The sequence below is a fragment of the Aotus nancymaae genome, unplaced genomic scaffold (assembly GCF_030222135.1).
Source record: "Aotus nancymaae isolate 86718 unplaced genomic scaffold, 86718_ANA_hifiasm-v0.15.2.pri h1tg000033l, whole genome shotgun sequence".
Taxonomy (NCBI): domain Eukaryota; kingdom Metazoa; phylum Chordata; class Mammalia; order Primates; family Aotidae; genus Aotus; species Aotus nancymaae.
Genome location: NW_026988447.1, coordinates 4,227,085 through 4,246,016, shown reverse-complemented (window position 1 = coordinate 4,246,016; position 18,932 = coordinate 4,227,085). Strand labels below are relative to the sequence as shown.

General features: G+C 41.9%; 1 pseudogene; it reads left to right on the top strand.

Moving 5' to 3' along the window:
• The first annotated feature begins 332 nt into the window (after positions 1 to 332).
• LOC135277824 (cryptochrome-1-like) lies at positions 333 to 1,185 on the top strand (annotated as a pseudogene).
• Positions 1,186 to 18,932: the final 17,747 nt, after the last annotated feature.

The window sequence follows — 18,932 nt, the reverse complement described above, 5'->3', positions numbered from 1 at the left end:
CGCCGTGCACTGACTCCACGACAACCCCGCCCTGAAGGAGTGCATTCGTGGTGCCGACGCCATGCGCGGCGTCTACGCCCTGGACCCCTGGTTCCCGGCTCCTCCAATGTGGGCATCAGCAGGTGGCGACTTTTGCTTGAATGTCTTGAGGATCTGGACGCCAATCTACGAAAATTAAACTCTCGTCTGTTCATGATTCGTGGACAACCAGCAGATGTGTTTCCCAGGCTTTTCAAGGAATGCAACATTACTAAACTTCCAATTGAGTATGAATCTGAGCCCTTTGGCAAGGAACGAGATGCCGCTATTAAGAAACTGGCAACTGAAATAATCCACGCTTTGATAAAATGGAAGGAAACCTTATCTGTGTTCAGATTCCTTGGGATAAAAATTCTGAGGCTTTAGCCAAATGGGCAGAAGGCGGGACAGGCTTTCCGTGGACTGATGCCATCATGACTCAGCTTCCTCAGGAGGGCTGGATTCATCATCTAGCCAGGCATGCAGTTGCTTGCTTCCTGACACGGGGAACCTGTGGATTAGTAGGGAAGAAGGAATGAAGGTGTTTGAAGAATTATTGCTTGATGCAGATTGGAGCATAAATGCTGGAAGTTGGATGTGGCTGTCTTGTAATTCCTTTTTTCAACAGTTTTTTCACTGCTATTGCCTGTTGGTTTTGGTAGGAGAACAGATCCTAATGGAGACTCCATCAGGTGTTATTTGCCCGTCCTAAGAGGCTTCCCTGCAAAATATATCTATGATCCCTGGAATGCACCAGAGGGTATCCAAAAGGTAGCCAAATGTTTGATAGGAGTTAATTATCCTAAAGCAATGGTGAACCATGCTGAGGCAAGCCGTTTGAATATTGAAAGAATGAAACAGATCTATCAGCAGCTTTCACAATATAGAGGACTAGGTCTTCTAGCTTCAGTACCTTCTAATCCTAATAGGAATGGAAGCTTCATGGGATATTCTGCAGAAAATATCCCAGGCTGTAGCAGCAGGGGAAGTTGCTCTCAAGGGAGTGGTATTTTACACTGTGCCCATGGCGACATTCAGCAAACTCACCTATTGAAGCAGGGAAGAAGCTCCATGAGCACTGGTCTTAGTGGTGGGAAACATCCTCGTCGGGAAGAGGAAACACAGCACGAATTAGAAAACATTCAGGAGGATTACTGTTGCAGCTGAAATTGGTGGGGAGTTCAATACTTTTCAATTAAGTTATTTAAAAATATTCTTCATCGATGGAAAGCAGTTACATACTGAAATGTGTTGTTTCAAATGACATTTCTGTGGTTTTTAACGTTTTAATGAATTGCACAGAGAACAAGTGGTAATTTGTATACAAAGAACTTGGCAAGATAATTTGCTTAATGTAAATATAAATCGTCACAATTGTTATAGACCTATCAGTATATTTTTGATAATTTTTCATGTATGGTAAAAGTTAAAATGAGAAATTGATATTCCTCAAAGTTTTGACAGTCAGTGGGAAAAAAGGAGGTTTTTGGACTTTCTTAAAAGACTAAAAATTTTAGAACAGAATTTTCTTAACATTGTTGTTTGATCTAACTTAGCACTCTTTGATAATAATGTTTTAGATAATGTGCATAATCAAAATTGGTATTATAGCCTCTGTTAACACAGATAGTATATGTTTTAAACTTTCACGTAAACATTTTTTGACCCAAACCTGTGGAAGTTTCGTGTGTTAAGTTCTCTTTGTCTGTGTCTTTGTTGATTTATTACTAAAATGACCTTGTTATTAAAGTATGTGCAAATATGAAAAAAAAAGTTTGTTTCCAAGCACCTTAACATATTTTTTAAAAGTGTCGTTAAGTGTGTCTGCTTCACGAAATGTCTCTCTTAAATAAAAATGTAAAGGCAGGAAATTTTCTCACCACACTCTGAAGTTCTTTTACTTTCTCTAAATTTTCAAACATCTTGAAAATGTTGTCTTTAATCATTATTTCAATTTTCTCGCTGTCTACTAAGAGAGCTTGCCTGTAGTATAAGGACATCGTTTATTTTTATTCAGAGTGAGCTGAAGTAGTGTCAAATACTAGATGCTCAGATAGAAATCTGCATGTTCGTTTATTCCAAAGTGCTCTTGGAATGAACAGCGTCAGAAGGGAGACGATAGAAGCAGGATGGAGCGAAGGACCACCTGAGCTTCAACGCCATCTCAGTGGAAGCCTCAGCTGACACCAGTGGGAGTTTTGAAGATGGGATGAAACTTCAGAGCTGTCTGTGGTGGGGGCAAAAGAACTGGGACTTTGTACCCATATCAGGCAGTCATGGAATGTAGGTGGTCACAGGAATGGGGATGTGAACTTGAGTGAAATGGCTTTCCACAACTATGGCAAACCCCAAAGGAGGGCTGGTAGATGCGGACTGTGTGCTAACAGCCTTGGCAGCAGCTAGAGTAATAAGTTCTTTATCCTTGAACAGGGATCTGGGAGCTGCATCCCGGAGTCCACCACATATGCTTATCACTGCACCATTAACAATTTTGCTTCCATCCCCATCACTCTGGCTATGGTCACTAATGCCTTCCATGGCCCTGAAGCTAAAGCAGATTTTTCAGTTTATTTTTGGTTTTGGTTTTCTTTTATAATAGGCATGCAGTTCTACTTACCGTTTCCTCTTCTTGAAAAGTCCTTTTGTCCCACTTCTGTACCACGACTCTCTCTTCTATTTCTCCTGCCTCTCTCACTGTGCTGTGGTGCTCTCCCTTCCTGCTCATCCTTCCCTTTGCTGAACCCAGGCAACGTCTCAGACCCTCTCCTCTCCCTCTTCCATGCATTGTCTTTAAGTGACCTCACTTACATCTCTGGTGATAACTCATTTTTGAAGATTATGAGTATTTAACTAAAATCTCTATATTTGCCAAATTGTTTTTAGAGAAAGATGTATCCATTACAACATCAGTAGCAGTATATGTATATATCTATAAAGATTTCTATATCAATATCGGTTTGAAAACAAAAGAATAAGCACTCATATATTTACCACCCAGATTAAGAAATAAAATATTACGAATACATTTGAAGCAGTTCATATGCTCCTCCCTGATAATAATAATATTCCCCTGTGTGAACCCTGTGTTAGCCGCAATGCTCAATTTGGTGTTATTGCTTACCCACAGATCATTGTAATGCTCCCTATACCAAGCACCATGACCTTCCTTGAACAAAGGCTGCCTTACCAGTTTTACCAAGTATCAGGGATTTTTTTTTTTTTTTTTTTTTTGAAACGGAGTTTCGCTCTTGTTACCGAGGCTGGAGTGCAATGGCACTATTGTGGCTCACTGCAACCTCCCCCTCCTGGGTTCAGACAATTCTCCTGCCTCAGCGTCCTGAGTAGCTGGGATTACAGGCACCCGCCACCATTCCCAGCTAATTTTTTGTGTTAGTAGAGATGGGGTTTCACCATGTTGACCAGGATGGTCTCGATCTCTTGACCTCCTGATCCACCCTCCTCAGCCTCCCAAAATGCTGGGATTACAGGCGTGAGCCACCGCGCCCGGCTGGATTTTTTTTTTCTTCATAAACTTTATATATGTAGTCAGTTTCACAATGAATTCTTTCATATACAAGAAAAAAATAACCTTTTTGTTTCTCATAGCTGCCTTGAGACCCACTCTTTAATCATTCCTCTCCAGCTACAAGGAAAATCTTGGCAAGTGTTACAACTTTTCCAGGACTTCTTTGATATTAACGAATAGGCTAAATGTTAGGTATTAGAGTTACTTCAAAATTGATGTTAGGCCAGGCGCAGTGGCTCACGCCTGTAATGCCAACACTGTGGAAGGCCGAGGCAGATGATCAATTGCGGTCAGGAGTTTGAGAACAGCCTGACCAACATGATGAAACCCTGTCTCTACTAAAAATACAAAAATTAGCTGGGCATGGTTGCGGGCACCTGTAATACTAGCTACTTGGGAGGCTGAGGCAGGAGAATTGCTTGAACCTGGGAGGCGAAGGTTGCAGTGAGGTGAGATTGTGCCACTGCACTCCAGCCTGGGCGACAAGAGCAAGACTCCATCTCAAAAAAAAAAATTTGATGTTAAACTTTCAGGTTTTTTGTTCAATTTAAAGCTTTCTCCCCTCTCTAGTTCTGAGCTGATTGAGACTCAGAAACCTTCCAAAAATTGAAAGACTCAAGGTTGTATTCTTTAACAAGTTTCCATCTCACTGCCCTACTCCTTTTCCACACCAAACTTTTCTTTGTCATTATTGGGGTGGAGTTAAGAGGAATGATGGGAAGGGGAACAATGAGAAAAGGATAGTGAAGTTGTAGCCTGGCTGGCATTAATGTCATGAGAGAGTGGTTCATGTACAAATGCTGACTCTACCTCTCAATCTAAGGAATGCTCAAATGGAGGCTTTCCCTGCCAAGTAATGACCCTCTGCCTTTTTATAGTCAATTTTCTCCATGCCAATGACTGGAATTACCTCCCACCCTTACACGTACTTTCCCACACATGCAGACACCTACACACGATCTGCTGATTCATCTGAATACTCTGGGGAAAGGCCTTTTTTAATATGACCCAAGTCTAGCTATATAAAAATGAGTCTGAAAGTTTTCTTTCTTTGTGGAAGCTGGTTTGGGTATATTGGGTATGTATTGGGCTATAATAACTTCATCTTTTTTAACAGAGGGGAGAGTTGATATTTGCTAACTTTTATTACTGTTCATATTAGGAATATAATAGATGCTATCTAAAGAAAACACGTAACCACCCAATTATTGGTTGAAAATAGATAATACTCAAAGATGTTTTATGCTAATAACATAATACACACCAGAAAAACATATAAATTATAACCTAATTATAAATATCAGATCCATACACAAAACAAAAAAGACACAAAAGATAAGTCCTTGTAGTAAAACACTTAAGAATTACAACAGAAAACATAACAAAATATTACTAAACCAAGACTAAAATTTCTGCCATTATGATAAATGTTTATTTATATAAAATGCTATTATTACATCACACTAAAAACCCACTTAATGCTGTGAAATACACCTGAAGCAAAGTGATTCATAAAGTTTTCTTAAAAATAATATGCAAACATTACACAAGTACCTATCAATAAAAAGTAAGAAGTAAAGATCATAATATCAGATAAGATGCATTTATTAAAAAATAGTATGCAGTCTAAAGTGTGGTTAATATTAACAAAAACAATTCCATGGGGAGGATATAATAAAAATAATTCATGAAGCTACTGTTAATAATTAGTAAGACACACTCTAGACATAGGAGAATTCAAATTTCTTAGTCTTTAAAATACGAAATAAACAAAATCAATGTAATTATACAGACAACCTAGATAATACAACCAAGTAAGGTAGATATTTATAGGTAATTTATGTATGTGTATATATGGACAATATGTACATATAGTAAAGATAGGTAAGGTAAAGATAGGCAAGGTATGTGTATATATATTACATATAATGTAATTATATCATTACCTATGTATATATGCATATTATATGTGATATAATATAATGTAATTATATGATACATATGATATGTGTATATATGTATACCTGACGTATAACATAATATGTACATATGGACCTACAGTGTGTATATACATATATGTGTATATACATATAGTAAAGATACGTAAGGTATGTGTATATATATTACATATAATGTAATTATATTATTACATATGTGTATATGTACATACACATATATAATATGTACATACGTGTGTTGTATGTGATGCAATATAATGTAATTATATAATACGTATAATACGTGTATATACCTATACCTTACATATATATACATAAATAACATAATATATGTAAGGTATATGTATATACACATATATGTATTATATAATTGTGTAAATACATATACCTTACATGTATTATGTATTATACATATTGCATGTAATGTATAAATGTATTATACATATACCTTACATATATATAACACAATATATGTAAGGTATATGTATATATAATATAATATATATCTTTAAACATCAAAACAGATTTTATCCGTTATCTGATATCACCTGACCACTTTAAATGAAACATTTTCTGTAAAACGGTGTATGCACAAGACAGACATTAAATGAATGAAGATCAAAGGAAATTAAAAAGATTTCAGCAAAACAGTAAAATTTCTAACATACATAACATAATATATGTAAGGTATATGTATATACACATATATGTAATATATATACACATACATGAAGTATATGTATATATTACATATAATATGTGTATATATACATATTTAAGGTACATATATATACACATATGTAGGGTATATGTGTATATATATATACATGTACTATGTGTATACAGATATACCTTACATATATACGTAAAGATTATATATACGAACATATACACACATATACACATATATGGAAAATTTTTCCTGAAACTATCTTAGAAGATTCCACAAGTTATTATTAACCAAGCACTTAAAGAAATATAGAGCCTAATATAAACACAGCAAACTTTATTATTTGAAAAATACACAAACATCCTTAAATTGTTTTTTAGGTGCAATAATACTGAAAGATATTTTATATACTTAATTTTTCTAGTCTCACATGTTGTCCTTTATAATTCTGAAATTCTCTTAGTACAAAAATAATGCAATCATTAACATTTACTACATCTCCCACATGAAGGGCAAGACATTCTCAGTGATATTAGCGATATGACTCTTATGTGTACACAAAAATTGATTTGTTCTTTTTGTTAAATAGGTGATTCAGGCAAACGATCTTTAGATATAAGTAAGTAAATGTTCTGTGTCTAATCAATAACAAATTGGTAAAGATAATTGTGTGAATCAAAAATTTAAACTAGTTGACTTGCATGCACAGGTACAATATGTAGAATTGTGCCAATTGTGCCTGGTCTAAAAACATTAGTAATATGCAGAATTGCTATTAAAGCTCTACACTACTCCTTTAGCCAATGAAGTTTCCTAAAAACAAAATAATAAACTGGAAAATTTTCTGAGTGAAAATCTGGCACCTTTTTTTAGTAAGCTGTATCGTATATAATAAGTGATCTTGATAAAATAGCAACAATGTGGATGGTAAAATTGTATAAAGATAGAACAAGGATAAATTCAAAAAAAGATGATAAAAGTAAGTAAATTTTTATAGGTGAAGATTACAATGCAGGCATACTATTTTAAAACACCCAGAGAGAAATTTTTTCAAGACTTACTAGTTTCTTGCTAGTGACAGATGAAGGTGGGAAGTACATAAATAATATGGTCATACAAGGAAGAAATCAGAAAAAAAGGATCGTAAACAAAAGATGGAAAAAGGAAACCCAAAGCAAAGATAGTGTCACAAAGAAGCATAGATTTGAAGGAATAACATTATAATTACCCAAGCTAAGACTGAAACATGACATGGAAAGAAAACTTTAAAAACAGTTTTTATTTATATTCAAAACATGAATAACAATTATCAAGAGATAGAACAGTTCTGTTCAAACCATGGAACATTGACTTAAAACACAATTACCCAAATTTCATTATGCTACCACTTTTGTGAATAAAATTCTTTATAAACTTACAAATGGCACATCAATATTGCAAATAGGAAACTGAAGTCTCAGATAGGTAAATCACCTGACCACTTTAAATGAAACATTTTATGTAAAACAGTGTTTGCACAAGATAGACGTTAAATAAATGGAGATCAAAGGAAATTTAAAAGAATTCAGCAAAACACAGTAAAATTATCTAATAATTGTATATTGGCTTGTTAGTATTATTAACTGCCTTATTTTACCATGATTTAGTCCAAAGTAAGAATGGTCCAGAAGAAGCTGAATGACAACTGGGAAAAGATGCTCCAAGAGGAAGTCATGTGCCTAGCTCTGAAATTCTGTAATTCCTTTAGTCTGCATACTATAAAGTGATCCAAGAAGCCCTGGGGTTAAATCAAGAACTTAAAGATTTCAAAATTTTAGGAGAATCAAAGCGTTTTTTAAATCAGTAATTAAGATTATGGGGCTAACATATGTGCCAAAAGAAGAATTTATCATGGCATGTTTGTTTGTTATTTGTTCATTCATACATTTATCTAACATTATGAAGTTAAATTAGCTAGTTACTTAACAAACATTAAATTATCTCTACCATGTGAAGTGTATAATACAATGTAATATAGTTGGATGTTCGTCCCATCTTTCATGTTGAAATGTAATTCCCTGTGTTGGAGGCGGGGCCTGATAGGAGTTGATTGTGTCATGGTGGTGTGTCCCTCACAAATAGCTTAGTACTGTCCTTGTAGTAACGAGTTCTCATGAGATCCAATCATTTAAAAGTGTGTGGCACCTCTCCACCTTTTGTTCGCTCCTGCTTTCACATGAGGTGTAGGCTCCCACTTCGTCTTCCACCATGACAGAAAAAGCTGCCTGAGGCTTCACCAGACGCTGAGCAGATGCCAGCACAATGCTTCCTACAAATTCTGCAGAACTGTGAGCAAGCTAAATCTCTTTTATTTGTAAATTAGCCACTTTCAGGTCATTCTTTATAGCAGTGCCAGAATAGCCTAATACAGAAAATTGATACTGAGTGGGACATTGCTATTAGGCTATCTGAAAATGTGGAAGCAACTTTGAAACTGGTTAACAGGCAGAGATTGGAAGACTTTGGAGGGCTCAGAAGAAGACAGGAAGATGAGGGAGAGTTTGGAACTTCTTAAAGACTGGTTAAATAATTGTGACCAAAATGCTGATAATAATATAAACAGTGAAAGCCAGGCTGATGAAGTCTCCGATAGAAATGAGGAACTTACTGGAAACTGAAGCAAAGGTCACGCATGTTATGCCTTAGCAAAGAACTTGGGTGCATTGTGCCTATGCCCTAAGGATTTGTGGAAGTTTAAACTTCTGAGTTATGACTGAGGGTATCTGGAGGAAGAAATTTTTCTTTTTCTTTTTTGAGATGGAGTTTCACTCTATTGCCCAGGCGGGAGTGCAGTGACATGATCTCAGCTCACTGCAACTACTGCCTCCCGGGTTCAAGTGATTCTCATGCCTCAGCCTCCTGAGTAGCTGGGATTACAGGCATGTGCCATCACACCCAGCTAATTTTTGTACTTTTAGTAGAGACAGGTTTTCACCATGTTGGCCAGACTAGTCTTGAACTCCTGACCTCATGTGATCCACCCGCATTGGCCTCCCAAATTGATAGGATTACAGGTGTGAGCCACTATGCCTGGCCTGGAGGAAGAAATTTCTAAGAAGCAAAATGTTCATGATGTGACCTGGCTGCATCTCACAACCTATGCTCAGATGCAGTAGAAAAGAAATGACTTAAGGTTGAAATTTATGTTTAAATAGGAAGCAGAACACAAAAATCTGGAAAGTTTGCATCCTGGTCATGTGGTAAAGACAAAAGCTAATTTTCAGGGGAAAAATCTAAGCAGGCTGTAAAGCAACCACTTGCTAGAGATATTTCCATAATTAAAAGAGAGCCAGTCCCAGTAGGGACTCTGCATGGGGCCTCCAATCCCACATTTCCCCTCTAAGCTGCCTTAATGGAGGGTCTCTGTGAGAGCTCAATCCCTGTAGCGGGCTTCTGCCTGAACACCTAGGTCTTTCCCTATGTCCTCTGAAATCTAAGTGGAGGTTGCCAAGATCTACCACACTTACATTCTGTGCACCTGCAGGCTTAATATCACATGAAAGCCATCAAAGCTGATGGCTTACATTCTCCAAGTCTTTCAGACTCTAGAATGGTAGATCCACCAGCTGCTTGCTCCCTGAACCTGGAAAAGGGGCAGGCACTCAACAACTTGTGAGAAGAGCCATGCAGGTGAACCCTATAAGGCCACAGGTGTGGAGCTGCCCAAGGCCTTGGGAGTCCACCCCTTGCACCAGTGTGCCCTGGATGTGAGACACGTAGCCAAAGAAGATTATTTTAGGGCTTTAAGATTTAATGATTGCCGTACTGGGTTTTAGACTTGTGTGGAACCCATAACTCCTTTCCTTTGGCTGATTTCTTCCTTCTGGAACAGGAATGTTTACCCAATGCTGGCACACCTTGTATCTTGAAAATGAATAAATCATTTTGATTTTACAGGCTTATAGGTAGAATAGGATGTGTCTCCAATAAGACTTTGGAGTTAGACCGGGGACTTTTGATTTAATTCTGGAATAAGTGAAGACTGGGGGACTACTGAGAAGGCATGATTGTATTTTGCAATGTGAGAAGGACATGAGATTTGAAGGGAAGGGCAGAGATGAAATGTTATAGTTGGGTATTTCTCCTGCCCAAATCTCATGTCGAAATATAATCTCCAATGTTGAAGGTGATTCCTGGCGGGAGGTGATTGGGTCATGAGTGCAGACCCCTCTTGAATGACCTAATGCTGTCCTCATGATATTAAGTGAATTTTATGAGATCTGGCCATTTAAAAATGTGTGGCATCTCCTACCTCTCTCATTTGCTCCTGCTTTCACCATGTGACGTGCCTATTCACTCTTTGCCTTTCACCATGATAAAAAGCTCTCTAAGGCTTCACCAGAAGCTGAGAAGATGCCAGTACCAAGTTCCCTGTAAAGCTTGCAGAACTGTAAGACAATTAAAACAATTAAACCTCTCTTCTTATAAATTACTCTCAGATATTTCTTTATACCAAGGCAAGAACAGCCTAGTACACCCTGCATTGAAATGCTAAAATTAATTACATAGAAAAGAAAGGAAAGCACTTAAATAGCTAAACACAAGCCATAGGCAAGTTTATAAGATACAAAGAAGATCATAGGTTCAGTTAGGAGAAAACATATTTTTGAATAACATGGAGCCCAAGCTGGTATTGATGGTGTGCAGCACATCTTCAAGTGGAGTGGGAGTCAAGCATTCAAGAGGAGACCACTGCAAAAGCAAAGGCAAAAGAGAAATATTTAATTTTACCTAACATAAGGTACAGTTTCGAAATTAAGATAAAATACAATTTTTGTTCAGAGATAATGTTTTTATCTTATTCCATAAGCAGTGAAGCTGTCAATCATGAGAGAGCCTTGATTAGACATAGAAATGATTTACAAAATTAGCAAGTAAGAAGAGCAGCTTTTGGTTACTGCTTTAATTTTAGTAGAGGAACAGAAAATCCCAAGGTTTGACACTGGTTATTATTTTGCACACTTTAGACCATGTTATCCTAATAGTTTTATATAGAAAAGGGAACTGAAATTCAGAAATATTGAATAATTCCCTTGAGATAAACAGTTGGTATTTGTCTGAGCCAGGACTTGAATGCATATCAAACTGAAGACTTGGTTTCTTTAATACTATATCATACTACCAAAAGTAGTGACAATGAGAACGAAAAGGAGGGCAAAGATATGCAAAACATTTCTGATGGAAGTATCTAGAAAATATTAATGGTGAGTGGATGAATAAGGGAAAGGGTACATCAAAAATTAAAAGGCTGCTTGCTACTTAACTCAAAACCTTTCAAGTATAGAATTAATGTTTTAAATAAACAATGAGAAGTTATGATTAAGTAGTATACAACTCTGATTTGTACGCTGATTTTCTATGAATGAGTGAAAATTTTTCCAGAGAGTCTGTGTTCAGCTTAGTCAGCATACTCTTCTTATTTACATCCACATAAACTATAACATCAGCTCTCAATCAGTTGTCCTTTACTAAGTATTTTGATTAGGTCCCTGAATAGTGAATCTATACTAAAGGCAGAAGTTCTCAACTCCTCTGAACCTTAAGGAATGAAACTACTACTGACTCTTCAACTACACAGGTTAGAACTACATGGATCAACCCACACAAATTTTTTTTAAAATAAATATATTGGAAAATTTTTTGGAGAATTCTGACAATTTAGAAAAACTTGCAGAAAAAAACATGATGTAGCCTAGAAACATCAAAAAAAAAAAAACACACACACACATTTCTTAAACTAGATATGTCATGAATGTATAAAATAAATGTGAATACTAGATTATCATTTCCTATCATAACGTATACAAAAATCTATTATAAAAAGTAAAAATTTATCAAAACGTACACAAACGCCAACTGTATATGGTGCCATTTCTATTCAAGAGAAATGTAAACAAATACAAAATGAAAGTATAAATTATAACTGCATAAAATTAGTTGTAGTACATATTATACTACTGTGATAATTTTGTAGCCACTTCTGTTGCTGTTGTGGTGAGCTCAAGTATTGCAAACGTCCACTTAAAATGCCATGTGATGCTAATCATTTCTGTTTGAGAAATTCTCACCAGTACATTGAGTATCTCAGAGAAAAAAAATGGGCTCTGGCCAAGGATAGTGGCTCACTCCTGTAATCCCAACATTTTGGGAGGCCAAGGTGGGAGAATTATTTGAGTCCAGGAGTTCAAGACCGGCCTGGGTAACACATCAAGACCCTGTCTCTACAAATTTGTGTTGAAACACAATAAAATCAAAATACCATAGAAAATAAATAAAAAGAGGTCCGTTGCCTTTCTTGTGTATTTTTCATTGTGTTTCGTGAAATACCGTATACCTATAATAACACCATGGGGACTGGGCACGGTGGGTCACACCTATAATTCCAGCACTTTGGGAGGCCGAGGCGGGTGGATCACGAGGTCAAGACATCGAGAGCATCCTGGTCAACATGGTGAAACGCCGTCTCCACTAAAAATACCAAAAAATTAGCTGAGCATGGTGGTGAACGCCTGTAGTCCCAACTACACAGGAGGCTGAGGCAGGAGAATTGCCTGAACCCAGGAGGCAGAGGTTGCGGTGAGCCAAGATCGCGCCATTGCACTCCAGCCTGGGTAATAAGAGCGAAACTCTGTCTCAAAAAATAAAAATTAAAATTAAAAAATAAGAAATAAACATAAATAAAAATAAAAAATAACACCATGGGACTCATACAAAGTGCCCCTAGAGATGTTAGAAGTGCTCTCTAAAAACAGGAAAAAAAGTCATGACCTTACAAGACTAAGTTCAGTTGCTTGACATGTACTGTAAATTGAGGTCTGCCCCTGTGGTTGCCTTCCATTTAAAGTAAATAAATACAGCATAAAGACCTTTATAAGCATTTTTTATAAAAAAAAGACAATTCATGAAGCTGTTGCTGCAGCTATGCCAACAAGTGCAAAACCCTTGAAGTTTTTATGGAATAACTTTTTATCTTGTATTAACAATGTAGCTTTTAGGTGGATGAAGGATTGCCATAAGAGTAGCATACTTATAGTCTCTAATATGATTCAAGAAAACGCAATCATTATATGACAAAATAAACAAAAAAGAAAAGGAAGACTCTAAAACTGAAAAGTCTCCTCCTGGCGGAGGAGAAGCTTGAGGGGTACCCGATGGGCTCTCCCTACTCCTCTTCGGATCAGATTTGGGATCCCACCGGGTAAGCAGGGATGGGGTTACAATGGATAGGGGTGGGGAAGGTCTTCAGTGGGCACAGAAAGATCTCAGGGACCTCATAGCATGGTGTCCCCACCCCGCCCCCCGGTTGGCACAAGCATCAGGTTTGAGGAGGCCTGCGAAACGGACGTATGTGGGACAAAGATGGGGTCCAATCCGTAAGACTATTGTACCCAGGACCACCTCCAGCACTCTTCTTTCGGCTCCTAGCGGAGACGAAGCTTCAGGGTGCCCGATGGACTCTCCACATTCCCGTTCGGATCCTATTTTGGATCCCACCGGGAAAGCAGGGATGGGGTTAAAATGGAGAAGGGCGGGAAGGGTCTCACAGGGGCACTGAAACATCTCAGGGATCTCAAGGCATGGTGTCCATAAGACTCTTGTCATCATTACAGCCTCCAGAGCTCTTCTGCTTCAGCTCCTGGCCGAAGAGAAGCTTCAGGGTGCCTGATGGGCTCTCCATAATCATCTTCGCATCCGATTTTGGATCCCAGCTGGTAAGCAGGGATGGGGTTACAACATACAGGGTCGGGAAGATCCTCCCTGTTTACAGAAAAATCTCAGGGACATCAACGAATGGTGTCTCCACCCTGCCACCCAGGTGACACAAGCAGCAGATTTGTGGAGCCGTGGGAAACGGGCATGTGTGGGACAAAGATGGGGTTTAATCCACAAGACTCTTGTCCTCAGGACGGCCTCCAGTGCTCTTGTGCTTCAGCTCCTGGGGGAAAAGAAGCTTCGGGGTGCCCGATGGGCTCTCCCTACTCCCCTTCTGATCCGATTTTCGATCCCACCCGGTAAGCGTGGATGGAGTTACAGTGGAGAGGGGCCGGAAGGTCATCACTGAGCACAGAAAGATCTCAGGGACCCCAGGCCATGCTCTTCCCAGCCCGCCACCCGGGTGCCCCAAGCAACAGTTTTCAGGAGTCTTGCGAATGGGGCAGATGTGGGACAAAGCTGAGGTCAAATGCATAAGACTCCTGTCCTCAGGACCGCTTCCAGCGCTCTTCTCCTTCGGATCCTGGCAGAGACGAAGCTTCAGTTTGCCCAGTGGGATCTCCCTATTCCCCTTCGGATCCAATTTTTGATCCCATCGGGAAAGCAGGGATGGGGTTACAATGGAGAGTGGGGGGAAAGGACTTCACTGGGCACAGAAAGATCTCAGAGTCCTCAAGGCGTGGCGTCCCCACCCCACCACTCGGGCGGCACAAACAGCAGATTTGGGGAGCCGTGGGAAACGGGCATATTTGGGACAAAGATGGGGTCAAATCCATAAGACTCTTGTCCTCAGGACAGTCTCCAATGCTCTTCTGTTTCAGCTCCTGGTGGAGCAAATGTTTCCGGGTGCCGGATGGGCTCTCCCTATCTTCAGATCCGATTTTGGATCCCACCGGGTAAGCAGGGATGGGGTTACAATGGAGAGGGGTGGGAAGTACCTCACTGGGCACAAAAAGGTCACAGGGACCTCAAGGCATGGTGTCCATAAGACTCATCCTCAGGACAGCCTGCAGTGCGCTTCTGCTTCAGCCTCTGGCAGAGGAGAAGCTTCAGGGTACACAATGGGCTCTCCCTACTCCTCTTCGTATCCAATTTTGGATCTCTCCGTGTAAACGGGATGGGGTTACAATGGAGAGGGGCGGGAAGTCCTCATAGAGCACAGAAAGATCTTAGGGAAATCAAGGCATGGTGTCCCCACCCTGCAACCCGGGTGGCACAGGCAGCAGGTTTGGGAAGACTTGGGAAAAGGGCGGATGTGGGACAAAGCTGGAGTTAATCCATAAGACTCCTGTCCTCAAGACCGCCTCCAGCGCGCTTCTCCTTCGGCTCCTCGTGGAGATGAAGCTTCACTTTTCACAATGGGATCACCCCATTCCCCTTCGGATCCTATTTTGGGTCCCACCGGGTAAGCTTGGATGGGGTTACAATGGAGAGTGGCAGGAAGGTCCTCACTGGGCACAAAAAGATTTCAGGGACCTCAAGGCAACGTCTCCATAAGGCTCTTTTCAGGAGAACAGCCTCCAGTGCTCCTCTGCTCCAGATCCTCGCCGAGAGGAAGCTTCAAGGTGCCCGATGGGCTCTCCGTACTCCTATTCGGATCCGATTTTGGATCCTACGGGGTAAGAAGGACTGGGGATACAATGGAGAGGGACGGGAAGTTCCTCACTGGCCACAGAAATATCTCAGGGACCTCAAGGCATGGTGTCACCATCCGACCTCCCAGCAGGTACCCCTGATGCAACAACTCCTGCACACAACGAAACCCAATCCCCTTGGCTTGCTCCCTGGCATCCTTAGCAGCCAAAAGATTCAGTGCTTGAAGGCAGTTTCCCCAGGGGCATAGTGATGGATGTTCCTCAGGAACGAGAGAAGAAGTGCAGGTGAGTTACCACAGTACCTTTTGGAGAAGCCAGAGGGCAGCCACGCAGCCATCCAGTGGGACATGGAGACTGAGAAAGCTTCCCTGTGCCAGGCTGGTATGGAAGCCCACAGCTCCACCTTTATCACACCTGCTCAATCATCCAGAAACAGGTTTGGAGAGGAAACAGACAAGAAACGGATCCCCACGATCTTCCTCCCTGCTGGACTGGGAAGTGTTCTATGTTAAAGACACTGAGTCAGACCAGGAAGCCCCTAGGTTTCTCAGAAAGAGGGCAGACAGAGAAAGAGAGAGGACAGAGCATAGGCCAGTGTCCAGGCCAAATACAGCACAATGCATCCCAACACACATCCGGGGAGGAGTGCCAAATGGTTGACTTGGCCAGAAAGGCCAGCGTTGGAGGGACAGAGAAGCTTGCCACATCCTGTTCTTGGCATCCTTGTGGTTCCTGTTTGGAGCTGTGGCTAGATTTCTCAATGAGGTTATAGGTGAGAGAAGAGAGAATTGTCTTCTTTGAGGAGGATGTGTAACCATCCTGCAGGTGGACCATGAGCTGTGCTGAGGCTTTTGTCCTTGGCTGGGGTGTGATCGTCTTGGTCTTCAGAAAGAGGCCTCTCAGGATGGGGAGGCGATTGAAACATATGGTGGCCCGACGCATGTACCTCCCCACGTTCCCACACCTCCCCTAGCAGAAGCCAGCTGGAATTGCTGGGGAAACAACTGACAATCAGTCACATGACCCAGGCAGCGACGCAGGGAGAGACTCATCAAAAGAAAGGCTGCGGTGCAAGAAACCGCTCTCTGGCACACAGGGCCATACATCTCAACATGCCCACACAGATGCACAGAGAGAGAGAGAAAGAGAGAGGGAAAGGAGAGAGAGAATAATCAGAGGCAGAGAGGCATACACACGCACACACTCAAACACACACACACATGCCCCCATACACAGACAGGCAGAAGTGGCACAGTAACACCCAGCCGCAGGCAGGCCCTGAGGCTACAGGGTTCTGCTCTTCAGGACTAATAACCCTCTGCTGAGAGTGTGATAGCAGCCCATGTGCACACAGGAAGACGTGTACTTGAGATAACCAGGGCAAGACATTTGGGGAGACTCACCTGTACTCCCTTGGCACAGGCCTGAGGATGCAATTCCACACTGCTCCCTCGGCGAACCTTCCACCTGAGATTTCTTCCTCCTGGTCGACACTCTGCAAATCCTGGTCAACCCACTGCGAGTCCTGGTCTCTGCAGACTATCCTGTGGAGGACCTGGCGAAGAGTGGCCTAAGCCTTGTTTCTGACACACTGCCACAGGAAATTCCTCCTTTGCCAAACTCACCATCCCGTCGCCATTCAATGGTGAACCTCACAATCCCCTTAGAGCTGCTTGTGCCTCAGGCATGCACATTGGTGAGGCCGACTCAAACCTTTCTCTGGAAACTCAGGTAGTAGCCACATGTAGAAATGGCTGAGGCACAGAGGACAGCAGTGATGGTGGCAGGTATGGAAAGAGCAGGTTTGTGGAGCCATGGGAAACGGATGTATCTGCAACATAGCCAGGGTCAAACACATAGGACTCCTGTCCTCAGGACCTCCTCAGTGCTCTTCTGTTTCGGCTCCTGGCTTCAGGGTGCCTGATGGGCTCTCCCCTTTCCTCTTTGGATCTGATTTGTGATCCCATCGGGTAAGCAGTGACGTGGTTACAATGGAGAAGGGCGGAAAGGGTCTCACAGCAGCACTGAAACATCTCAGGGACTTCAAGGCATGCTGTCCATAAGACACTTGTCATCAGGACAGCGTCCAGTGCTCTTCTGCTTCAGCTCCTGGCGGAGGAGAAGTTTCAGGGTGCCCGATGGGCTCTCCCTACTCCTCTTCGGTTCAGATTTTGGATCCCACCGGGTAAGCAGGGATGGGGTTACAATGGAGAGGGGCGGGGAAGGTCCTCACTGGGCACAGAAATATCTTAGGGAAATCAAGGCGTTGTGTCCCCACCCCGCTCCCCGGGTGGCACAAGCAGGAGGTTTGGGGAGCCATAGGAAACGGTCATATGTGGGACAAAGATGGGGACAAATCCATAAGATTCATGTCCTCAGGGCAGCCTCCAGTGGTCTTCTGTTTCAGGTCCTGGCGGAGGAGAAGCTTGAGGGGACGCGATGGGCTCTCCCTACCCCTTTTCGGATCTGATTTTGGATCCCTCCGGGTAAGCAGGGATGGGGTTACAATCGAGAGGGGCGGGGAAGGTCCTCACTGGGCACAGAAAGATCTCAGGGACCTCAAGGCATGGTGGCCCCACCCCACCTCCCAGGTGGCAGAGGCAGCAACTTTAGGGAGCCGTGGGAAATGGGCATATGTGGCACAAAGATGGGGTCAAATACATAAGACTCTTGTCCTCAGGACAGCCTCCAGTTCTCTTCTGTTTCAGCTCCTGGTGAAGGAGAAGCTTGAGGGTGCCCGATGGGAACTCCCTACTCCTTTCTGGATCCGATTTGGCATCCCTCCCGGTAAGCATGGATGGAGTTACAATGGAGAGTGGCCGGAAGGTCCTCACTGAGCACAGAAATATCTCAGGGACCTCAGGCCATGTTCTCCCCACCTTGCCACCCGGGTGGCCCAAGCAACAGGTTTCAGGATCCTTGAGAATCAGGCAGATGTGGGACAAAGCTGGGGTCAAATCCATAAGACTCCTGTCCTGAGAACCACCTCCAGCGCTCTTCTCTTTCGGCTCCTGTCGGCGACGAAGTTTCAGTTTGCCCAACGGGATCTCCACATTCCCCTTCGGATCCGATGTTGGATCCCACCGGGTAAGCAGGGATGGGGTTACAATGGAGAGGGGTGGGGAAGGTCTTCACTGGGCACAGGAAGATCTCAGGAACCTCATGTCACTGTGTCCCCACCCCGCCCCCCGGGTGGCACAAGCATCAGGTTTCAGTAGCCCTGGGAAACGGGCTTATGTGGGACAAAGATGGGGTCCAATCCATAAGACTATTTTCCTCAGGAACTCCTCCAGCGATCTTCTCTTTCAGCTCCTGGCAGAGATGAAGCTTCGGGGTGCCCGATGAGCTCTCCCCATTCCCACTAGGGTCCGATTTTGGATCCCCCCGGGTAAGCAGGGATGGGGTTACAATGG